The following is a 25,633-nucleotide window of genomic DNA, read 5'->3' as shown; positions in this document are numbered from 1 at the left end:
AGTGCATCGGGATTCGGGGGGACGCGGGCTCCACGCTGAGCCCTGCAGCCTTGCACCAGGTAGGTGAGGAGACAGGGCAGGGCAGAAGGATGTAGGCTGGGGGACTAACCGAGACAGAAGAAGAGTCCACGACCAGCAGATTTATGTGCCATATTCACTTTTAAAGTCAAGTCAGGTGAGTTAAAACATTAAACCTGAAACTGTCTGATGAGAAAGACGCCACCTAACTTTCAGTTATCGAAATCAGTGCTACTTAAAGTCCTGCAGGTGGCCGGGACGCAGGCCCCGCTCTGACAGGGACTCTGCTCTGGTCACTGCTGTGTCCAGAAGGCTGCTGAGAACAGGGGGTGGTAAATTATGGCCCGTGTTTTTGCATGGCTCCAAGTTAAAAGTAGTTTTCATATTTTTAAATGGTTGGGGAAAAAAATCAAAAGAAGAATACCAATTTGTGACACACAAGAATGATTTGCAGTTCAAACTTCAGTATCCATAATAAAGTTTTACTGGCACACAGCCACGCTCATTCATTTATGAATTGTTTACGGCTGTTTTCACGCTGCAACGGCTGAGCTGGCGAGTTGTGATGGAGATAGTATGGCTAGCAAAGCCGAAACTACTGACTAAATGTAGCCTTTTACAGAAAAGGTTTGCAAAACTCTGGCCTAGAACATGGAAGGAACCAATAAATATTTGTTGAATGAAAAAATAAGCTTTTAAAAGAACTGGCACTGAAAAACTTAAACTATTTAAATTAAAACAATTTAAATGATAAAAGATTTTACTGACTTTTCAGGATATGTATGTGTGTACAGACAAAACTATATGTATTGTATCTATAAATGGTGTTTTAGATATTAATATACCTGTAGATGTGTTATATATATCTATATTTAATATAAAATGTGTAATATACATATAACAAATATGTCTACTATACATAATATCTACATTTAATTTTGCTTCCAGGATATTTTTAAAAATTATTTTTAGACAACAAACCCATTTATGGCAAGGAATTTATGTACTGGCAAACGTTCCAAAGCATACTACTTAGGAGGCCACAGAACATACAGCAGAAACCTTTGATGAAGTTGGCCTGAGAACAGGACGCCCCACCCCGGGCAAGACTACGCCATGAGGCTTCCACAAAACCAGGTCCTCTTCTGCCACGTCCTGACAAGATTTCCCTCAAGGTGAGGATGCCTAATAAACAGCTTCCACATCTAAACTTATCTCTTCTCAGACTACGGTAAAACTGCATAATTTTTCAGACTGCAAAGTAGTAATTCGGTTTTAAAATTGTTCTGAAAATGTTTTATGTTGCTGAAAACCAAACACTTCAAAATACGGCAATTTCCGTCAGCCGAAGGAAAAAAGGGCACGGAATGTGACAACGACAGGATGACTTGCCCTCCTGCCGAGATAACCAGTTCTGCTTCCCTCCCAGCCACGCGAGTCGGAGAGACTGTGCACCTCGGGGGCCGCGTACCCGGTGGGCCCAGGTCTCCGACCCCGACCCCGTCTGCAGGAGTCCTGACCAACCTCTGCCCTGCTCTTCAAGTATTCACTTTCTGAGGAGAGAAGAAGAAGAAAAAAAAAAAAAAGGCATTTCCCAAACGGTTGCCCAGGGAACCCCAGGCTCCAATGAGGCTCTGGCTGCTGCAGGAGGAACCTGTCCAAACACACCACAGGGGGCGCCTGAGTGGGGCGGGCGGGACGGGGGCAGAGGAGGGAGGGCAACTTACCTATGACACGGGGCACAGACAAGAGAGGGTCCTCGCGGAGGAAATAAACCTGAAAAACACCGTTAGCGTTCCTGTATGAAGTGCCACCCACTTCTGCAGAGGTGAACTCTACCTCCAAACGTTAAGAGAAACTTCACTGCGCAGTAAAGTGCATTCTAGCTCTGCCTTCATCTGTAACCATTCTTTCTCAACTTCCATGTAAGTCACTCAGTTAAACTACGCACTCTTCTCACTCAGAACACTAAAGCGGAAGTCTTCATCGTGCAGACTGTGTACCCGGCCTCCCCTCACGGTGCTGGAAACCAGTGTGTGTTCAGTAACTACCACAAACCACCCTTTGGGCTCCCTCTTCCTTCTCCAAATTGTTGGTCTATCTGATGTCTAATTTCCCTCTGCATTTTTGCATTTTAATACGAGGGCACATCTGTGGTTCAAGTGTTTCAGAGCCGTGCCGATGCGGACTGTTCTAGGTTTTGTAGTGTATCCTAACAGCATTTACAAATCAGTGTATGTACACTCTCTCATTTGCCAATTAACGGCTAATCGTTAATACTGAACTCAGTAAAATAAACCCCAACTAACAGAAGAGGGTGGGGAAACAAATAATTGCCAGATTTGTAAACTGTAGGTCACAGTCTGAAGATCATAAATTAATCCTTGGGTTTAATATGTCCTACAAGAAGGAGGAGAGAGTTTCAGTCTTTACTGAGGGAAAAAGTCATCTCAGAAACACCACTGCTTTGAAAGCTGAGGCTGCTTTTCGGTCTCTAAATCTCTAGGGAACTAGAACATCTAAGAAGTGGTACAAAGGCCCAATAAAACACTGCTGAATTTTGACAGAAATATCCTAACATACAAGGGTCAACCAGAGAAGTGTTGTCTCTGTGCACAACCTGTTTCTTAGTGATTCTGAAACAAAGGCTACATTCACCGTCCTCAGTATGCACCACTTGCTTTCCACCAGCTGACCGCCTACAGGGAGAGATTAGCCGGTCCCAGCTTTAAGGCTCCTCTCGGAAGCCTGAGCCGTCTTTCCATCTCACCAGGCTCCTCAGTGTCATCACGTGGGCGAAGAACCGCGGAGCCACGGCCCTCAGCCTGGCCCTGGCCGGGATGAGCCCTCCGTCCTTCACAAATCCCAGATGGCTGAAGCGCAGGCACCCAAGGTTGGCTGCTGTCACCCCGCCCAGCGAGCCTGTCAGTGTGGCGGTTAAGTAACGGGAAGATGATACCCGCTCGGGTCCGCAGTCACCACGCGCTCCCCACTCCAAAGCGCCTGTGGCCGAGCGAGGGCTGGGCTTGCAGGTACCTCACATCCACAGGGTTTTGTGGTAAAGGGTCCTACGGCACCAAAACTAATTGCGTCCATTACGCATTCTGGAGTCATCTTACTCACCACTTCAAAGCCCGGCGTGGCAAGAGGCAGTCGGTCTGGCGTCTGCCACACAACAGGTCTCAGATCAGAACCAACCAAGGCCACTTCTAACTTAAACCACAGGGCCTGGGGCCACCAAGCGGTTCCATGTGTATTTGGGGCAGGGCTCTAATGTCACTTCTGAGACTCTACAGGAGCCACTGCGTGTAACGTGTTCAGCAGAGCCTGGCACATGCCGGGCATGCAGCAGAGGCTCACGACACGGAGCAGGGCCTGTCACGTGGGGGTCCCCCTCTCCCTCTCCTGGGCCCCCGCACACTATACTGCCACCGTGTCATCCTGAGCCCTGCTATGGAACGTGTGCTCACCTGTGTGCAGGGACTCCGGGCTGGGCCGCTGCAGCTCCTGGCACACACAGGAGGAGGGAAGCTTTCAATACCTCTGGATGAATGCTCCCTGGTGCCTGGCCTCCGCCCTCTAACAAGGGCGGGCACCCCAGTTCTCTCGTCAGATCTGAGCTGTACGTGAGGCATCAATGACCACACGCACACAGACCCCCCCCCCCCACCCCGCGCTACACAACCTCAGCCTTTGGGCTGCAGGGGAGACCTCTTCAGGGAGAGGCTTTCTGGACACAGTAAACGTCTCAAGAAAAGCTACTGCCCCAGAGTCTCAACTCACATCCAGGGGTACTGCCGGCCGTGAGCTTCACTTTGGAGATGGCACAGAAGGGTGTGATGTAACCTGAGATCACTGGGCTCTGACGACTGAGAAACTTATGAAGAGAAGCCAGTGAGAGCCCAGAAGAGACAGAGCCCACTCAAGGCCCCGGCAGCCAGGTAGGAGGGTATTTCTACAGTGCTCTGTGCTCTTTGGAATAAAGGAATTGCTGGCTTGAATGAATTTCTACCTTCCATGTAAGCAAAGCTTTGCCAGAGGAATTAATTTAAGTGTCTCTCATATAAGCCAAGACTGCCAGTTTATCTGCATAAAATAGTAACAGTAATAATAATAAAGGAATGGCAGCAGCGGGTGTTATCACCTGCAGAATATACAACACGTGTCAGGGGCTGTTATAAGCACTCACAGAAAGTATTCAACCTGCACAAACACACCACCTGAGGGAGGTGTTATCAACCCATTCTACTGATGAGAAAACTCAGACACAGGAGGCTGAGGTCCTGTCCGAGGTCACACACCTGAAGCGGGTGGGCCTGGCTTGGAGGCAGACTCCAGCACCCACCCCACTGCTCCTAAGCCCTCCTCAGTGGCCACAGACGATGGGAGGACACTTGGGGGAGGCCCAGTGCAGTCCTTCCTCCGGCCAGCCTGACCGCAAGTTCTGAGCTCTGCCTACACATCAGCGGAAGGGTTTATAACACTTGAAATAGAGTCCCTTTCTCTTCAAAGAAATCTCAAAAGATAAGCTAAGCTCTCAGATACCAGTTAGAGTGACGCCTTTGGAAGTAACAGTAAACAGCTCAAAATGAAATTAAAATTTCGAGTAGAAAACGTTAAGCAACCCCATCTAAATTATGGAAGATAATTGTTGGGAAGATAATTGTTGGGTATCATCTTCCCGTTACTTCAGGTACCAAAGCATCAGCACACTGCATGTGCCTAAGCATCTGTTATCACTGTCCTTGGTCCAGATGTCACTAGTCTCTGGGGATGATGAACTCTGTGGGTCACCCAGGCCATGCTGGTGGCCTCTCCACCCCTCCTCCTCCCAGCAGCTCCCAGAGAGTCCCCAGTCAAGAGTGGGTGGGCCCACAGGTTTGAGCAGGCACAGACCCACGGATATTCCGTGCTGTCTGCTTCCATTTCCATTAGCAATAGGTGAGCTGAAAGTCGGGTGCACACCTATGGTTCCGCTCACCCTCATTGAGGGAAGAGCGCTGCTGTGTCCATTTAAAAGTCAAGACAACTCTCAGCAGAAACTTATAATATGCAAATCACTCCAACACTAATTGTAAATAAATACCAGTAACACTTGAGACTATGTAAAAGCCAAATTGGTTGTTGTGATGACACTACGTTCTAAACTCTTCCTTGACACGCCTCTTTTAAAGCTTCTAAAGTACTGGATATCCCACTTTGGGGGGAAAGAAACCTCATTCAATTACAGAAATCTAACGCTTTCCGGTGCTTTTTTCCTCTCCTCTATAAAGAACACACTTCTTGACTCTTACACCAGAATTAGAGCAAGGGGTGCAGCTGTAAGTGCAGACTCTCTGTTAACCACACAGCCAGTCTCTCAGGGTCAGACCACGACCTGTGTGCTCATTTGACATTAATAAAGCAGAACGTGAAGGCCCTATGCTCGATGCTGGGAATACAGTGACTATCGGGACAGGCAGGTCCCTGCCCTTGGGGCGCTGACCTTCCGGGCAGGAGGCAGGCACCAGCCCCAGACAGACCTCTGGTAACGCGTGACTGCAGGACACAGGGCACTGGCCAGGGAGGGCAGAGATGGCTGCTCTGAGGAGGGGACTGAGCTGAGACCACAGATAAAAAGACGCCGGTCATCTGGGGAGCTGGGGGGGGCGGTGGTGGCAGAGATAGGAGCCACAAGCTGGGCAAGGCCGCCGCTGGAGGAGGGATGAGTGCGCTGGAGGAGGGATGAGTGCCGGAGAGCGAGGCTGGAGCCCTGAGGGACTTCAGGCTGAAGGGAGGAGTCCGCATTTTATTCTAATATCATGAGAAGCCACTGGAAGGGCTGAAGTAGAAAACTCAAGCAGCCCCCTTCGGCAGCTGTGCGGAGGGTGGTCTGGAGGGAGGCCAGAGGGGGGACGGGGACCAGCCCGGGGTCCGTAACAGCAGGGCTAAGACAGCGGACTGGGACGCACTGGGCTGGAACCCCAACTCTGCCATTTACAAGCTCTGTGACTTTGGGCGCCCAAGCTGGACAGGCGGTATGTGAGGGGGACAGGAGGGGAACACCCGTCAGGCTGCGCCCAGCCCCGCGCACACATGCAGCCCACCTGTGGGCCAGAGGCACTTGGCCCCCAGTCCTGGCTCCCCTGCCAGGCGCGTGGCTTCACTTTCCTCTGCCTCAGTTTCAATGAAGGGAAGACAAAACAACTTCCCAGTATGGCAAATGACAGCTCAGGACGGAGAAGACGTTCTTGGGCCCTGGAGTCACAAAGTCTAGGTTCAAATCGCCATTCCTGCTCCTCCCCAGCTCAGGGACTTGGCTAGGTACAAAACCTTTTTGCCTCAACTTCCTCTGCTATAAAATGGGGATAATCATAGTATCTGTCTCCTAGAGTGGTCATGAAGTCTTATAAATAAGAGCACAACGCCTGGTATGAAAGAGGCGCTCAGTAAATGTGAACATACAGATCTGTTATGACAGTTACCGTTATTGTTACAGGCATTACCCTGAGATCAACAGAGCTGGGCCACAGATCATGGGTGTCACAGAAAAAGCAAGATCACTCATGTCGATGAACCCCTGTGTGTTCAGTTATCAACAGCAATTAGTTCTCCAGCTGTCACCACACCACCCAAGGATATGTCACCTGCTCAAAGGCATCTTACGAGCCACTGCTTCCCAACTAGCACCTGAAGATTTTGTTAAATACGACACCATTTCTCAGAGTTTCTTCAGTCTCCTTCTGCCAATTTTCAGCTAAGGGATGGAAAGTAAAGGCAATCATCACCATGGAGGGAAGGAGGAGGAGAGATGGTGTGCACGTGTATATTCACCTGTTTACTCAGTATCAACTAAGTGCTGGTGAGATGAAGGCCTGATACCTCAGTGGTCCTGAACTTCAAAGTCCTGATCTTTCTGGAACGCCCAATGGAGAGAAATAAACACATTACTAACCGGTGTAACAGCTACAGTGTGAAATGACAGGATAAATGAAACAATAAAAGAGGGCCTTATTTGAACTGGGATCCTGGAAGATTCCTCTCGAATAAATAACATTTAAATCTAACTGGAAGAATGAGCAGGGGGTACTTTCCTGGTGGCACAGTGCTTAAGAATCCACCTGCTAATGCAGGGTACATGGGTTCGAGCCCTGGTCCGGGAAGATCCCACATGCCGAGGAGCAACTAAGCCCGTGTGCCACAACTACTGAGCCCGCGTGTGCCAACTACCGAAGCCCACGTGCCTAGAGCCCGTGCTCCACAACAAGAGAAGCCACCGCAATGTGAAGCCCGCACACCACAATGAAGAGTAGCCCCTGCTCGCTGCAACTAGAGAAAGCCCACGTGTAGCAATGAAGACCCAACACAGCCAAAAATAAATAAATAAATGAATAAATTTTAAAAAAATCAATGTGCTCATTTCTAAGAGGGATAGTCCCAAAAAATAAAAAAAAAATAAAAGGATGAGCAGGGGTTGGCCAGTGTAGACATGGGAGGAGACCCCAGGCAGAGGAACAGCTTGGGGGGCCAGGGGAAGAGGAGGGAGGCCAGGGCCCCAGAAGGAGAGTCAGGAAGGGCTGAGTGACACTGGGTGTGACACAGTGGGGAAGGCCTAGGGAGATGCGGCCCCCCTGAGCCAGCGGTGACCGAAAAAGAGGTCAATCCAACATGGTTTGCCCCAGGGAGCAGACCCAGCCAGGGCACGTTGCAAGCGGCTCGGGGCACAGAGGGGAGGCTTCCTGAGGGAGATGGCAGGGCTCCTGCCCCCAAGGACGCCGAGCGCCTGTCCTCAGGCCTGGTACACGCTATGCCCACCCCCACCAGACCATGGGCTCCGCGAGAGCACAGACAGCGTCTCCTCCTTGGTCACCACTTTATCCCCAACAGCTGGACCATTGCCCAGAGCATAACACACCAGATACTCAAGAAACACCTGCGGAATGGACGAGCGACAGTAACAATAAAGATGCCAGAGAGCACTGGTTGACACCCAAAATGTCCTCTACCTGCTATCAAGATGATAACGTCATAGTAATTAAGACAGTACCATGCAGGGATAGAGAAAGAGATCAACATTCTGAACAGAGAAGAGAGAGCCAGAAATGGAATCACGCCCACAAGACAATGATTTATGATAAAGGTGGCCCTGCAGAGACATCGGTGAAAGGAAGGTCTTTCCAATACTGAGACAACTGCATAACCAGAGGGGGAATTCAAAAATCTGAGACCCTACTGTATATCATAAACACAAATTAACTTCTGATAAATATAGATCTAAACGGGAAAGGCAAAACTATAAAGCTTTTAGATGAAAACACAGAAGAATAGTCTTATAACTTCAGGGTCTTCAAGAAGACACAAAACCCACTAACCACAGAGGGAAAACACCACATAAGTCAGAACAGCTCTGGGGATTGGTACTGGGTGAGAAGGGGCACAAAGGAACCTTCTAGGGGGATGAGAATTTCTGTGTCTTCATCTGGGTGATGGTTACATGGGTGCATACATATGCTGAGACATTCATTTGCAAGTTTCGCATTTTACCATATATAATTTACATCTCGACAGTAAAAAGATATAAAGAAAATAAAAAACAAAACAAAATAAAACGACACAGGATGGGAGCGACCACTACAATACTGATAAATGAACAAAATATTTATATCCTGAATGTAGAAAAAATTCCGATGAATCCATTAAAAAAAAAGAAAACATAAATATAGGAATAAAAAAAACGTAAACATCTTCATGACACAGGAAATCCAAATGGTCAATAAACCAAATGATCAACAAAAAAATCAAAATGTACTTATTACTAATTAGAGTATTTAAAATAACATCACAAGGACATATTATACTCATCAGAATGGCAAAAATTTTTAAGTGACCGCATCCAGTGTTGATAAGAAGGTAAAGGAAAGGGAGCTCACATACTGCTGATGGGGGTATAAACTGGTACGATCAATTGCAAAAAGAGTCTGGCATCATCTAGAATGAAGCTGAAGATACGCAAGACACAGAGATTCCATTCCTTAAAAAACCTCATGCTCACGTGCCAGGATACATGCATGTACGGAAAAGTTCACAGCAGCATTAACTGTGATAGCCTCAAAGTGGAAATGTGCCACATGTCCGCCAACTGAATGAACGAATAAACGTTAAATCTTCTTGCAGTGGAATACTACACGGTAAACTACATGCAACGGTTTGCATGAATCTCACAATCATGCTTTTGAGTGACAAATGACAAAACAATGCAAGCCATGATTCCATTTATATGAATTTCAAAGACGGCCAACCCAAAGCACACTGTGTAGGCCGCATACACAGGAGCTAAACAGAGGAGGGCAGGGATGCCTGATAAGGAGCTGGAACGGGGAGGGGCTCAGCGAAGTCTGGCAGTGTTTTTTGCCTTGACCTGGGTGTTGGTTACACATGTCTGCTTTACAATTACTTGCAAACACCACACATAGACTCTTCCCACTTTTCGGTACGCACACTGTATTTCAAGATAAGTACAATTTAAAAAAATTAGGATGATGACTGAACTTGAAGTTTGGGTTGATTTGCCAAATGCAATTCACATGTTCCCTCAACTAGATCGCCCTAAGAAATACTGCCCCGTAACGCCCCAAAACTCCTCTGAATTCTGTGGCTTCCACTGTCTCAGTGACTCACAAGTGTTGCCCAGGATGTACAGCCCATTCCCAGCCCGGGTATCTGACGGATTGTGCATCGGAAACTTTCATTGTCATTTTCTTCTTGAAAACCCATTAGGATTTCCTGGTGCTTCCTAATTACACCCAGAGGAAACATGAACAAGAGCTGTGCTGGTTTCTGAAGGCGCTTTAGGACAGAAAGACAGCAGAGTAGCTTTGATTCTGACATATTTTGGTTTCTCTCAAAAACTGGGAAAATGTTTTGACTTTTTAGAGGTTTTTCCTATCCTTAACCAGAAAGTGCAGATCTCTCTCTGCATCTGACACTGTCTTCATTCTGTGAGCTTCTATGAGAATGTAAAATTAGGCCATTAACTAAAAATGAAGACAAGAATCTCTTGTAAAAGTTGGCTCATCACAGTCATGTGAAAACTCTCAAGCACAGGGTTGGGTCTGTGTTGTAAACTGCAATCCACCTCCTAGCTTTGCTCTTGCCTGGCTTCTGTCCAGCAGTGAGGCTTCTGCACAGCACGGGGCCTGTTTTCCTCTGCACTCAGTTAACCCTGAAGAAGAGGTCCGTCCGTTGCCCACACGGCCTTTCCTGGCAGCTCAGAGGCCAGCTGCCGGCGTGGGGAGGGGGCCGGCCAGGGCTCACAGGCCACACGGCCATGCTCCACTCTGGCGGCCCCAGGGGCAAAGGCACCTCGTCTCTACCTCAGAGGAGAGGTCCAGACCTGAGGTCGCTAAGAATGGAAAAGGCGAGTATGTCTGAAAGTTAGCTTGATTTTTACATGTTCTGAGTTTGCGACCGTTACCCAAATGAAGGGGGGGTAACGTGGACCCACAGAACCGTGAGGACGAGAAAAGCCAGAGCACGCGGAGGCCTCCCTGTCCCTGTCACCCCCGTGAGGCCGTCAGCGCCCGGCAGAAAGCAGGCCCCTGGCTTCCCTTCGAACAAACGTGGGACAGCTGCCACCAGGGTTAGCATTGGGACAGAGCCGGCCCGGTCACTCTCCCCCATCACAGCCCCCGAGCAGGGGTGCCAGCCTCCTGCCCCGGCGGCTCCAGGGCCCGGCCCTCGGCCCCCTCGTCTGTATCCAATGAGGGCCGACCTCATCCCTTCACAGGCTCACTCGCCCAGTAAGGGCTTTTTAAAAAATCTTCCGGTTCTAGACAAATAAGTGGTACAGAGAATCCAACACTTCCTGCTAAGAATGATCATCACAAAACGGACAGCCAGCCAGTTACTATTTAACGGTGCTTGAAATGGCTGTGGCACACCGATGTTTTGACCAGGCCCTTCCCTGTCACTGCTAAATTTGACTAAGGTCATTTCAGGCAAAAATACTGACATTAGTCAGGGTACCTAGAGCATGTTTCTCTGCGCCAGACTTCAGCAACCCGACCTCTCAAGTGTCTTACAAAATATGGATTCTGGGTGGCAGTGTTATGTAAGTACAGAGATTAAAAAAAATTATTACCATCCTAAACACATCCAAACTCACTGCTCATTTTAGTAAAGAAAGCAAATGTAAAAAGAAAAACTGGCAATTAATAACTTTGTAAAAAAATATACGCATCTAAATAACAACGGCAACACGTTTAAAGCACAAACCACGTGCCGGGAGCTGCTCTGCGCACTCTGTGTGCAGGCAGCCATCCTTCTGTTCTAAATTCAGCGGCTCTTCTGGAGGTAGATCTTCACCCTCGGGGACCACCCTGAGTATGACAGCCGGAGGAGTCCACCTCAACGACGACAAGCCCGGTGAGACAGCTTGGTAATGCCATTTGGGGAAAGAGGTGAGGTATGATCACCAAGCACTGAAACTTCGGATGTCCTTGTGCTGGTAAACCGTGTGCTGAATGTACTTTCAAAAGGCGTCCGGCACATTCTGTGCAGAGACAGGTTCCCTGGACTCTTGAGTTCAGCCCCACGGGAGGCAGTGTCTGAAGGAAACTGTCATGCAGGTGAATTTTAGGGTGATATTTCAGACTGACTACTTTATGGTCTAATCTATACGTCAGATATACAACTTCTGAAATACAAAGTCAAGACGTATAAAAGTTCTTTTCAACTATACGTTATACTAGAGAGAGACTGGGGAGGTGTGCAGAAGGCCTATGATGCAAACACAGCGTTAGAGAAAAGAATTCTGAAAAACCAGTACTTGGTACACCCAGACAATGGAATATTCTTCAGCACTAAAGGAAGAAATGAGCTAGCAAGCCATGACAAGACATGGAGGAGGCTTACGTGCACTTTACCAAGTGAAAGAAGCCAATCTGAAGGCTACGTGCTGTATGATTCCAACTCTGTGACAGTATGGAAAAGGCAGAATTATGGAGACAGGAAAAGATCAGTGGTTGCCGGGGTCAGGGGAGGGGCAACGCAGAGGTGGAGCACAGAGGAGTTTTAGGACAGTGAAAATACTCTGTGTGATACTACAATGATGGATACATGTCGTTACGTATTTGTCCAAACCCACAGAATGTACAACATCGAGAGTGGACCCTTAAACTATGGACTCTGGGTAATAATGATGTGTCAACATAGGTTCAACTTCTGTTAAAAAAAACAAAAGTGCCCCTCTGGTGGGGGTTACTGATGAGGGAGGCTCTGCATGTGTGAGGGCTGTGGGAAAATGGGAAGTCCCCGTACTGTCCTCCCAACTTTGTTGTAAGCCTAAAACTGCTCTTAAAAAATAAAGTCTTCAAAAAATTTTTAAAAGAAAACCAAAAGTAATACAACAATAAACAAATATTTCATACAGTTTCTTTTAGTTTCAAAATTCAAAATACTTAGGCTAGCAAACTCACAACTGCCACGGAAGACTATTAACGCGAAATCATTTAAGCGAGTTATTTCTAACGTGGTTCCCCAGCGACGTTCTTTCCCTAAAGTTACACTCATCAGACAGCATTTGTTAAATCAACCAGCCACAGGAGCAGATCCTTAAGAACAAAAATTAATGGCAACAAATGTTCGCAAAAGCTTTGTTTCTGGTTTGAAATTAATTTTATATGGCGGCACTTAAAACACTGATAGTAACGGCTGAGAAGTAAAATTAAGAAAACACGGTGTCACCTCAAAGCCAGCTGGCTAAAGTGGCAGCCAGGAAGGCGAAGGGAGCAGCTTCCAAGGGCCCTGTCTCACTACTTCTGGTGTGAGGGCGCCTTGCCCCATCCCCACCCAGGCTGAGTGGGAGCAAGGGTGACGCGGTTCACGCTGGGCACCTCACCTGGAAAAGGACGGACTCCCATTTTCTACCTTACGTGACAATAAACCTCAAGCAATTGTGTTTTTCGTGCAAGTAAACAAGATGGAGCAGGACCGGATGCGTTCTGACCTCCGAGAGGCAGGGGGCAGCTGAGCGAGGCAGGCTTGACAAGACCAACCCAGAGCCCAGGCGCGTGTGCAGGCCTGAGGTCAGTGGGCAGGTGCGCACACCACGCACTCTGGCCTCCCCGTGTGCGCAGGAGACACGTGCGGCTCGGCAGCCTTCACATGCGAACATTTCAGTGTGCTGACCATAGTTTTCATTTCTAGCCGCTATGATCTTAGGGATGTAAGAAAACGAGAAGCACACAACTAAGAGCTAAGTAGACACCATCTGAAGGAGTACAACCTTAAGTATTTTAATCTCAATTTAAAATAGTTGGGACTATTTGCCAAACACCTGAACAAGGAAACAGAGTCCACTTTTGTGAGAGCTTTGTGCAAGATATGACATCCCACTCCTCCAACTTTCGGCTTCGAGCCCTGGGGAACCAGTTGCTAGGATACCGTAGAAGCTATGTAAAACAGGTCTTCTTCCCTCTTTCATTCTGAACAGGTTTATTATTTATATAGTCAAATCCATCAGGTTTGTGCTCTTTGAGTCTTTTTAAAAAAAATTTTGGCTGTGTTGGGTCTTCGTTGCTGTGCGCTGGCTTTCTCTGGTTGTGGCGAGCGGGGGCTACTCTTCGTTGCGGTGCGTGGGCTTCTCACTGTGGTGCCTTCTCTTGTTGCAGAGCACGGGCTCCAGGCACTCGGGCTGCAGTAGTTGTGGCACGCAGGCTCAGTAGTTGTGGCACGCGGGCTCTAGAGCGCAGGCTCAGTAGTTGTAGTGCACAGGCTTAGTTGCTCCATGGCATGTGGGATCTTCCCGGACCAGGGCTCGAACCCGTGTCCCCTGCATTGGCAGGTGGATTCTTAACCACTGCACCACCAGGGAAGTCCCTGAATGGGTCTATTTAGATGACGCCTTGGCCTGCATCTGTGTGAGCATGTGTGGGGTGCAGGGGGGCAGCGTGTTACCCTCTCATCAGCCTGGGAGTGGCACCTGAGCATCGCCCACCCATAGCCCCTCAATAACTTGCTTCACACAGGGTCCCAGGGAGGCCTCCGCTAACCTGCGAAGTCGTGTGTGCACTTGTTTGCTTTGGATGGGGAGAAAGATTTGGTCTGCACATCTTCAATCACCCTAGGTGAGGGGTAAGAGAATCAATGAGAGGCTTTAAAAAACCAAATTAAATCACTGGGTAGCCAAACCCAAAGTTTACCTTTTGAAAGCCAAACAGCATTAAGAGGTTTTCTAGTTTTAATTAATGTCAGCTCAACAACTGAACAAATGATCACTGAAGGTTCACCAGCTGTTTAATGCTGGGGACACAGAAGTCAATAGAAGACAGTCCTTCCCCTCCGGAGGAGGAAAGACTGATTTCAGCAGAAAGATTTCTGCTTTGAACATTAGGATGGGCAAAGTAAGATATTAAAAGCAGAAACATATCATTTGTGCATACTGCGTAAGTACTTCTCTGGTGTGGAAATTCACTGATGCCTTTTATAAACAACATCAAGTTTGGCCAGCTGTGCCATTCTGAAATGTTTAAGGCATTTCCCTGAACGCCTCCCTCTGGCGGCTGCTTGGCAGGCGCAGTCACAAGCTAGACTCCTCATGAAGAAAAAGTACAGAATGGAACGTGTCTCCATGTTTATACTAAAATTCCTGCATTCCCCAAGATGTGGCACTGTAGTCCCGAGTTTCCAAAATGCACATGAGAACAGTAAAGATTCCGTGGTGCCCTGCAAGAGAGACACCTGCTTAACACAGGTCCTACATATATATATTATTTAGAAGCCTTCCCTCATATAACAGCTATTTAAGATACTGCAGAAAAAAATATGCTTTGGAACACATTGTGGTAACACACAGGGTCCAATGTGGGGTGTGCAATATGACACAGATCCCGCCTAGGATAGACTTTTTTAGAGGGAAAGAGTTACGTATCCCGGTGTTTCCATGTGCTATGTTCACAGAGTGGCAGGGTAACACAACGGATCCGCAGAAGACCAAGATGAGGGACGCAGGTTCACTTAAGGGGGACTGTGGAAAAATTCCAGGAGGAAGACACACATGCTCAAGTCTTAGAAGAGGAAGGAGTTGGCCTTCCTCTTCAGGCAGAGGTACCTGTTTTCCAAGGTGGCTACCACCTCAGGACTTAGGTATCTACCTCGATTATTACCTGAGGCCAAAGCAGAGCAGTGAGTGGGTACCACGTGCTAGACGCAACAGGATTAATTAACTCAAGACTGCATCCAACCCATCTGAATGCCCACGTGTCCCCCAAGAAAGGGAGACTGGAAGAGACACTGCGAGGGAGTGAAGGAAGCACCCGCAAGGAAGTCTAGACGCTTGAACTAGACAACCCTGGGCTCGCACCTTGGTCCCACCACGCACGAGCTGGGAGAGCCCGGACCAGCTGCAGTCAGGGAACCAACTCTCTGAGCTTTACTTTTCTCATCTGTAAAATAATAGTTCCCAACAAAGAGGCTTGTTAAAAAAAAAAAATTGTGCAAGATAATGTATGTAAAGGGTATAGCATAGGGTTTGGCACCTAGAAATAACTCAATGATTTTTAAAATTTTAATGTGAGCAAGAGAACACACACGTCCTAAGTGTACATCCTGATGGGTTTTCTCACACCTACACATCCCATAACCCCACCCAGATCAAGATGCAGAATGTGCCCAGCACCCTGGAAGGCCTCCAAGTACCCCTTCCCTATCAACAGCCGCCCTCCTACCCCTCAAGGTAACCACTATTCTGACTGCTATCGCCACAGATTAATTCTGCCCGTTCTTAAACTTCGTGTAAATGGAATCATACAGTGTATACTCTTTTTGAATCTGGCTTCTTTAGCTGAAAACTATGTGAGTGAGATTCATCCATCTGTTACACAGAGCAGTTCATTCTTTACCGCTGTGTATTGTTCCATGGAACGAACATTCCACAACTTCTACTCTACTACTGGTGACTATTTGGGATGTTTCCACTTTGGGGCTAACGTGACTAGGAAGGCTCCTGCACACGTCTCCTGATAGACGTGTGTATGCATTTCTCCCGGGGGTACACCTAGGGGTGCAACCGCTGGCTCGCAGGGCTGGTGGACGCCTAGTGCTAGCAGACACTGCCGAAGTTTTCCAAAGGGGACTTTTCCGTTTGACGTCGCCACCACCAGTTTATCACAGTGCAGGCTGCTCCACACCCTTGCCGTCACTTGGTGCCGTCAGCCCTCTTGTTAGCCATTCTGGTGGGCTCCTCACTGTGGGTTCAATTTGCCCTTCCCTGATGAGTGACGATGTTGAGCTCTTTTCATACCTTTACTGGCCATCTGGATTTCCTCTTCTGTGAAATGCCATGGGTCTTTTGTCCATTCTTAAAACCTGAGTTACCTTTTCTTTGCTGTTTTGCAGGAGTCCTTTATATATCATGGGTATGAGTCCTTTGTCAGATATATACAACGCGAAAACCTTTTCAAAGTCCTTCTCTTATAGTTAGCGCTTTTCGGTTATAATTTTGATGTCTTGTTTATGAAATCTTTGCCTCTTCTAAGACAATAACCATATTCTCTTATGATTCCTTCTAGAAGCTCTTGTGTTTTCCCTTTCACATTAAGGTCTATGATTCATCTTGAATTAATGTTCGTGAATGGGATGAGGCAGGGGTGGTAGGCTTTTTTCCCCCTAAGGATATTAAATTGGTCTAGCACCATTTATGGAAAAAGACCATCCTTTTCTGCTCAGCTACAGGGGCGCCTTTGTTGTGCATGTGTCAATCTGTTTGAGGACTCTCTCTTCTGTCCTGTGATATTATTATCATTATTATTTCAGTTTTACCACTGACTCACAGTGCAATCACAGATGAAAATATACCTTTCTCCTAGGCATTAACAGCTATAATAGGATATTTGTACAAGAACATCTACTTGTTGAGAAACTATAGGCTGAGCACTTTGCAAACATGGTGACATTTCACATTCACCATAACCCTGCGGGAATAGGTCCCATTTTAGATAAATAAGCTAAAACTCACAACAGAGGTTAAGTGAAGTATTTAGAGGTTAAGAAGTGGCAGAATCTGCATCTGTCTAGCCCCAGAACTTATCGTCTTGCCACTATGCCATACTTCCCGAACACGAGATTACTGGGGAAATGCTGTTTGGTTATTATTCCTATAAACAGTTACATTTCTGTACACAAGTAAAACTTACAAATGAGGCCTTTCGATAAAAAAAGGAAAGAAAGAAGGAAAGAGAAAGGAAGGAAGAAAAAGAAAGAAAAGAACAGAAAAAAACCCCAACCCTGTTTAGACTCTCATCCTATCCCTGTCCCCTCCCCCTCCAATAAAAACAATATAAAAAAAAAAACCACATCAAGGACAACTGATCAAAACATAGATCAAAAAAGAATCAAGGGAAAACATTTCAAATAAAGTTCAGCTGTTTCTATTTGGAAACAACAACAATAAAAAATCCCACTTGCCACAATAAATGACAAATAAGAAATGGACCCTGTGGTAGCGGAGCTGGAATTTTCCGATGGCATCTGCTACTGTGTCATTACTGCGGGTCTCCGCAAGGGAGCCGGCGAGTGAACAGCTGGTCTTGTGTCCCTGACGCAGCAGCCATCGCGGAGCACCGTCCTTTGGGGTTAAGCACCCCTCTGAGATGTTGTCTCTTCCCTGGAACTAGAAACCCCGGTTGGTCTCTAGATGCCACCTCCAAGAAATGGGACAGTAAGCCTTCCAGCCCAGTTCTTAGCGTGGGAGAGTTTGCAGCTTAGTTCGCCCTGATATGCCACCTTGAAATTCCTAATCCCCAAGTAAAGAGGAAGTCTTTCATAGGGTCCAAACCACCGATTTCCCATGGGGAACAAGGACTGCTGCCCTAAGGTAACACGAGCCCTCACGCCCACCCCACCCTGTGGAGGATGTGTGAGTACACGGACACAGCCAGTCGATCCAGGGTGATCAGAGAACGGAGGTATTTCTGTTAACTGACATTTACTATCTGCACTGATTCCTAGTCTAGGCATATCCAAAATATCTATTGCTTTTTAACACAAAATACTGAAATTAAAGTTCAGTGGAAGCTTGATTGGTGTGAGTTATTAGAAGAAGGGGTTAAACCAAACCAAGATGAAAGAGTATCACTGTCAAACCAAGCTTATTCAATTCACAAGAGAATCATCAAACCCGTGGGAGAAATTTCTCCTGTGCTTTGAACCACCCCTCACCCATCAAACACACACACACAAAACCTCCTCAAGCTGCTGTTTTTTCATTCATTTGTTCACTGTTTTACTCAGTCACGTACCCATCTAAGAAACATTTATTGGACATTTACTATGCACCTGACAGCGCCATATTATAATTAGGTGAAAAACAGAAAAAATGGTCCCTGCCATTATGGGCCTTGGTCTAGAGGGTAATTAAGACATAAATGCACAAACATTCATTCAATTACAGACCGTGCTCAGCTGAAGGAACAGAGCAGGTTCTAGGAGGGGTCAACCGGCAAGGCTTCCCTGAGGAAGAGACGAGGAGGGTGGACATGGAGACGAGGAGGACTGAGCCAGGGGAGAGAGTCCAGGCTGAGAGACGAGCATAACGACTGCCTTGAGGTGAGAAATTAGACAGATCTGAGACACAAAAAACGAAGAGTCTCTGGGGAATGCTAAAAAGGGAGACCGGGAGGAGCTTCAAGATGGCCGAAGAGTAAGACGTGGAGATCACCTTCCTCCCCACAAATACATCAGAAATACATCTACATGTGGAACAACTCCTACAGAACACCTACTGAACGCTGGCAGAAGACCTCAGACCTCCCAAAAGGCAAGAAACTCCCCACGTACCTGGGTAGGGCAAAAGAAAAAATAAAAAAGGAAGACCGGTCTGGAGGTAAATGAAGAGGCAGGCAGGTGGGGCAAGACCACAAAGGACCTCTCAGGACATGCTGGAGCCTGTGGATTTATTCTAAGGACAATGGACAGGCTTGGAGGTTTTGTAAATGGGCATGTCTATGAGGGATGGTGTGGGGCAGGGAAAGTCAAGAGGCAGAGAGGAATGACCCTATTTTGGTTTTAAAAGACTGCACTGAATGGATGGGGAATAAATACCACTGCAACACAACAAAACCAGAAGCTGAAAGATGAGTTAGGAAGCTACTGCTGACATCCAGGCCAGGGGTGAGGAGAGTATGGACTGGATGGTAGCAATGGAGATGAAGGGAAATGGGTGAATTGGGGATGTATTCTGGAGGGAGAATCAAGACTTGGTGACACTTTAGAGGCAGGAGAATAAAAAACAGCATCGTGAGTGACTCCCAGGTTTCTGACCTGAGCAACCAGATGGATGGAGATATTCCCACATTTATTGAAAAAGACAGGGGAGAATTTTGCAGAGATATTAATAGCTTAACTTTGGACATCCTAGGTTTGGGATGTAAGATATGCAAGCAAAATGTTAAGCAGGGTGTCATAGAGACATATGCCTGAGACTCAAAAAAGAGGTCTGTCTAGAGGTGAACAGATGATGTTTAAAGCCTTAAGAATACCCAGAATACAACTTCATCTCCCATCTCCACGGCTACCAGCCTGGCCCAGGCTACTGTCATCTCCTGCCTGGATGATGCCAATAGCCTCCCTACAGGATTCCCTGTCATTCCACGAGCCCAGAATAGTGTCTGGGACATAAAAGGTGTTCAATAAACATTGAATGAATAAACGAATAAAGGAATAAATGGGTGAGATTCTTTAGGGAGAAAATGTAGAGTGAGAAGAGAGAGCCTGAGCTCTGGAATGTCCAGGAGATCTCCAACGTTTAGAAGTTGTGTAGAAGAGGGAGTAACAACAGAGAATAAGGAGGAGGAGCCAGGAAGACGTGAAAAAAAACCAAGAGGAGGTACTATCATGAAAGAAAAAAGTGTTACGTTAAGGAGGAAGTGATGAGATCTGCTGAGCTGAGTTTTAATATGACGAGAACTGCAAAGCATCCATTGACTCTGACAATTCAGAGGTGACTGGTGACAACAGGCAAATGATGAAGCTTATGAACACATTCATCTGTCTATATTCTCCTTTGAAATTATTCCCTTTCTCAATAAATGTGGGAATATCTCCATCCATCTAGTTGCTCAGGTCAGAAACCTGGGAGTCACCTGTGATGCTGTTTCTTTTTTATTCTCCCGCCTCTGAATTGTCACCAAGTCTTGTTGATTCTCCTTCCAGATTATGTCCCAAATCCATCCAACAAAAAGGGTAAAGTAGGGCTTCCCGGTGGCGCAGTGGTTGAGGGTCTGCCTGCCAGTGCAGGGGACGCGGGTTCGGGCCCTGGTCTGGGAAGATCCCACATGCCGCGGAGCGGCTGGGCCCGTGAGCCACAACTGCTGAGCCTGCGTGTCTGGAGCCTGTGCTCCGCAACAAGAGAGGCCCGCGCATCGCGATGAGGAGTGGCCCCCGCTTGCCGCAACTAGAGAAAGCCCTTGCACAGAAACAAAGACCCAACACAGCCAAAAATAAAATAATAAATAAATAATAAATTAATTTAAAAAAAAAAAAAAAAAAAAAAAAGGGTAAAGTAGAGACACTCTGGCATGGAGGATACCAGATGCAGAGGGTGCAGATACCATGCTAGAAATACTAGAATTAAGTCAAAGTATACATATTAAAACACTGAGATCCTGTAGCTATCACAACAAAATGCTGGAATCAGGCATACATTTTCAAACAAACTCAGATGGTTCCTCACCCATGAACCCACTTTAAAGGAAATTCTAAAAGAAGAACTTCAGTCCGAAGGAAAATGATCCCAGGTGGACAGACAAAGCTATAAGAAGGGGCGAAAGGCAGGAAAGTAGTAAGTATGTGGATAGATTTAAATGAACGCTGACGTTATAGAACTACGATAATAACATCTTACAGAGTTATGAAAATATATAACAACAACAGCATATAAATTGGGGGGTGCTGAGTGGTCCTGTATTATCTGGGAAGTGGGTAAAGGTCTGAAAAACATTAGATTTTCCTCAGTCTAGGATGCATGTTGTAATTTCCCAGGGCACTATTAACAGAATAGAAAAAAAGAATTAAAAACTTTTAAACTAGAAAAAGATAAACATTGGGGGCTTCCCTGGTGGCGCAGCGGTTGGGAATCTGCCTGCCAATGCAGGGGACACGGGTTCGGGTCCCGGTCTGGGAAGATCCCATATGCCACGGAGCAACTGGGCCCGTGAGCTGCAATTACTGAGCCTGCGCGTCTGGAGCCTGTGCTCCACAACAAGAGAGGCCGCGATAGTGAGAGGCCCGCGCACCGCGATGAGGAGTGGCCCCCACTTGCCGCAACTGGAGAAAGCCCTCGCACAGAAACGAAGACCCAACACACCCATAAATAATAAATAAATAAATTAAAAAAAAAAAAAGGCTATTTAAAAAAAAAAAAAAAAAGATAAACATTGAATTATATAAAACAATCAATCCAAAAGAAAGAGAGAAAAGTAAAATAAAATAGAAAGCAAACCAGAGTAGCTTAAATACAAACACATCAGTAATTACAGTAAATATAAATGGGCTAAATGCAATAGCTAAAAGGCAAAGAAACTAGATTAAGAAAAAATCAACTATGCTGTTTACAACAAACACCTCTGATACAGAAAGACTGAAAATAAAAGGATTGTAAAGGTTATACCACGTAAATACCAACCAAAAGTGAGATAAAGTAGCTATATTAGTAACAGGCAAAAAACATTTTTAGAGATACAGAGGGTCACTTTACAGTGACAACAGGGATATTTTTCAAGACCTATTATACCCCTTAATCTAATAATGTTGTCTCAAAATATATAAAGAAAAATTTTATATAACTAAAAGCAGAAATTTAGAGAAATCTATAATCATAGGCTGATATTTTAAAACATTTCTCTCCACAACCGATAAACCAAAGTAGACAAAAATATCACTAAAAATGTAAAAATTTTACAAACTTGACCTAAAAATACTGTACTCCACTACTAGAGAATAGATGTGATTTTCAAGTACACACACAACAGTTGCAGAAACTGACCATACACTGGGTCATAAAGCAAGTCTTAATAAATTTCACAGGACAAAGAACATCAAGTATGTGCTCTTTGACCATAATGAATTTATGTTAGAAATCAATCTCCAAAAGATAATTCTTATTTGTTCAGAATTTAAGAAATGCATTTCTAAATAATCCATGGGTCAAAAAAAACCATAATAGAAATTAGAAAACACTTGAAATGCATGATAACCAAAATAATACATACTAAAATCCATGCAAAGAAGCTATAAAAATGCACAGAGAGGAATAAAAGCTGAAAAGTAATAATTCTAAATAAATGGACAGATATACCATGTTCATGGGTTAGAAGACTCAGATGTCAATTCTCATTACATTGATTTTAGCCAAAGCAATCTCAATGAGTAATTCAACATGTGGGGATTTTACATTGTTTTTGTTGGTGGTGATTTCATATGTGTGCATGTGTGTATGCACATGTGTGCACAAAAACACACAAGTGTGAATGTGTAGGATTTGACTAGCTGGTTTTAAAATTTTTATGGGCAAATACAAATGACCAAAAATAGCCATAATACTCTTAAAAAAGAAGAAACGAGTGGGAAGGCCTCACTCGACTGATATCAAGATACTTTAGAAAGTGACAGTACTTAACACCATAGTACTGGTACAGGGATAGAACACAGAGATCAATGGAAAAGAAAAGAGTCCAGACCCACACATATATGGACACTTGACTTACAATACAACTGGCACTACAGTAGACAATGTGTGTTCTTTTCAATAACTGGGCTGGGACAATTGCATGTCCATATGGAAAAACACAGAAATAGACCCCTAACTCACACCACACACAAAAATCAACTCCAAGTGAACTACAGACTTAAATATAAAAGGTATCAGTGCTCTGTAGTGACCTAAATGGGGAAGAAATCCAAAAAAGAGGGGATATATGTATACGTACAGCTGATTCACTTTGCTGTACATCAGAAACTAACACAACATTGTAAAGCAACTATACTCCAATAAAATTTTTAAAAATAAATAAATATAAAAGATAAAAATATGAAGTATTCAGAATATAAATTATCATCATGACCTGAGGCTATGAAAATATTTCTTTAACAAGATACACACCTAAAAAACTAACCATAAAGAAAAAGTGATAAATTTGACTAAAAGTTAAGAACTTCTGTTAATTAAAAAAAAAAAAGCTATAAAGGGAATGACAAGATAAGTCATAGAATGAGGGAAAGGAAATATTAGCAACACATGTAGCTGACAGAGAACTTGTATCTAGAATATATAAAGATCTATTACAAACAAATTATAAAAAGATAACCCAATGAAAAAATGGGCAAAAGGTTTTGATCAAGCACATTTTACACACACACACACACACACACACACACACACACGAAATCCAAATGGTAAATAAACATTTTAGAAGATGCTCAGCCTCACCAGTCATGCAGGCAACAGAGCAAATAGGATCTTAACTATAGCGGGAGCATGAGGGAGGGAGGAGAGGAGGTGGTATACAAGAGCTAAATCCTAGTGTCATAACGAAGTAAACAGGTCACATCAAGATGTGATATATCAAGAAACAGCAGCAAAGCATATTACTTAGTTACAGAAAAGCAACTACTAGAAGAAAGAGAGTGAATTGCACAGTGTGGAGGGTGGAGCCAGAGAACTCACTCCCCCATTCTACACCTTTTGGCATTTAAAAAAAAAATACAGATTTATTATTTTGATGAATAAAAAATATAGGAAAGAAAAAAAAAACATATGAATGGGGGTGGGGGAGTGAATGAGAGGTAAGGAGGCAAGGTCAGGGAAATTAAATAATTGTTGGGAAAACCTGCCTGAGAGCAGGCGCAGAGCAACAGTGTGGAGGAGGAGCATGGGGTGGGTTTATTCTGTGATCTGTGTTATGGCCCTATTTGCTCTGGCCACTAGGGAGGTCAGGTTTTAATTTATGGCTCACATCTAAAAATTGAATCCCTAGGCTATAATACTTCTTCATTTCTGACCATTCAACCATCATTCTCCCTTTGCTCTCATATTTTGGTATGTATCTCATATCTTGTTAAGTGTATTTTGTATGTCTTGAAAATCTAGTAGGTGTTTATAAACAAAAGTCCAAGGAGTTACTAGATGTACATAACACGAAACATGTAACATTTTGCCTCTTCTTGACAATTTAAAGGAGATTCTGGAAGCTTGCAATGCTTCATTAATTATCATTTAAAAAACCATTTATCTATATAGATTGTCCACCTACATTTTTTCAATTTATAATTCTGAGTAATTTCTCCACTACGTGAATATGTTACTGTGCTTTCTCTGTACGTGTTCTGTTCCCTCCCAGTGACTTACAAGGAGGCAGTTTAGGAAAGCAGCTAAGAATCAGGTACACACCAAGTTTAAATTCTGGGTCTGACCTTCAGGACAAGTCACTAAGGCTCTCTCAGTTTATTTTCTCACCTACAAATAGGGCGGAAAATGATAACAGCATCTGCTTCACAGTGTTGTCAGTAACTGCTTCACAGTGTTGTAATGTATGTAAATCCACAGTAAGGGCTCAATAAATGTTGCCTGAAAGAAGTGAACGAATGAATGAATGAATGAATATCCGGCAAGGAGGATGCCAACATAAAAGACTCTGTAAGCATGAGCCACATGCAGCGTATCGGCAGAACTATGATGTGCTGTGTGCAACAGACTTTTAATTTTTTGGTCTTTGCTGAAGTCTAAAGATTAGCAATAACAACTTTTTCTCACTAGAAGGTCAATTCAGGGAATATAAAAGTAAAACTGGGTGAATTTCTTTGTTTGCAATAAATCATCTTTTTCATCAGGAAATGCAACACCTGCAGTTACACCTGAATGTTCTTTTACTGCTTTCCTGTGACAGAAAGCTTTCTTCTTTTTCCTTTCCTTTTTTGGGGCTAAAATATTTCAAAACTCTCTAATGAGCACAGCCTGTGTGCCTGATCATAATGCAATGCAGTGAACCGACTCTGTTTTACCTTGAACAAAAGTCTTCTGAGGCTGTTTATTTGTCTTTCCCTGACTGAGCTTATAAGCTATCATGCTCTTTAAAACAGGAGATTTTCTTCTATTGCTAATCAGACAAATGACAGTATCTTTAGCACAAATAATAAGCATTTCTCAATCTACTTACTTTGAAACACATGATTTTCATCAGCTCCTTTTCTCTTCTTGACAGAAACCACAGTGGGCATTTTAAAAATAAAATTCCCCTCCTCCTCGGTCTCACACAGGGTTACAATCTCAAAGTCCTTGCAATGGCCTTATTCACCCCTGCCCCCCACCTGCAAGAAGCACAAGGCCACACAACAGCCAGGGCAAGGGACTGGGCTGAGTTTGATTCTCACCAGGGAGGGTCTTGAAGTTAAACAGATTCTCTCTCAAACTTAACAGGCTGTATCCAGTCCCTGGTTCCTCAACGCTGTACTAGATCAGTTTCTGACAGGGCAAGACCTTGGTTGGTGGAGTGGGGGGGGAAGACGCAAGTTCCCTGCAGAACACCCTCCAGAAGGGTGGTCAAACCAGGTAAGGGCAAGAGCCAGAGCCCCCAGCATCACTAAC

General features: G+C 45.2%; 1 protein-coding gene and 1 long non-coding RNA gene across 2 annotated transcripts in view; both read right to left on the bottom strand.

Moving 5' to 3' along the window:
• Positions 1 to 25,633, bottom strand: part of ATXN10 (ataxin 10) — a 155,171-nt gene that overhangs the window by 6,465 nt on the left and 123,073 nt on the right. The window lies entirely within an intron of this gene.
• LOC132373668 (uncharacterized) lies at positions 932 to 24,584 on the bottom strand. The gene is made up of 3 exons (XR_009505474.1): positions 24,506 to 24,584; positions 1,746 to 1,794; positions 932 to 1,571 (listed from the first exon to the last, which is right to left on the bottom strand). It is a non-coding gene; the product is annotated as an uncharacterized LOC132373668 (long non-coding RNA).

Source organism: Balaenoptera ricei, chromosome 10, assembly GCF_028023285.1.
Source record: "Balaenoptera ricei isolate mBalRic1 chromosome 10, mBalRic1.hap2, whole genome shotgun sequence".
NCBI lineage: Eukaryota > Metazoa > Chordata > Mammalia > Artiodactyla > Balaenopteridae > Balaenoptera > Balaenoptera ricei.
Note: the sequence above shows the minus strand (reverse complement) of the source record. Positions and strands in the feature narration are given on the sequence as shown.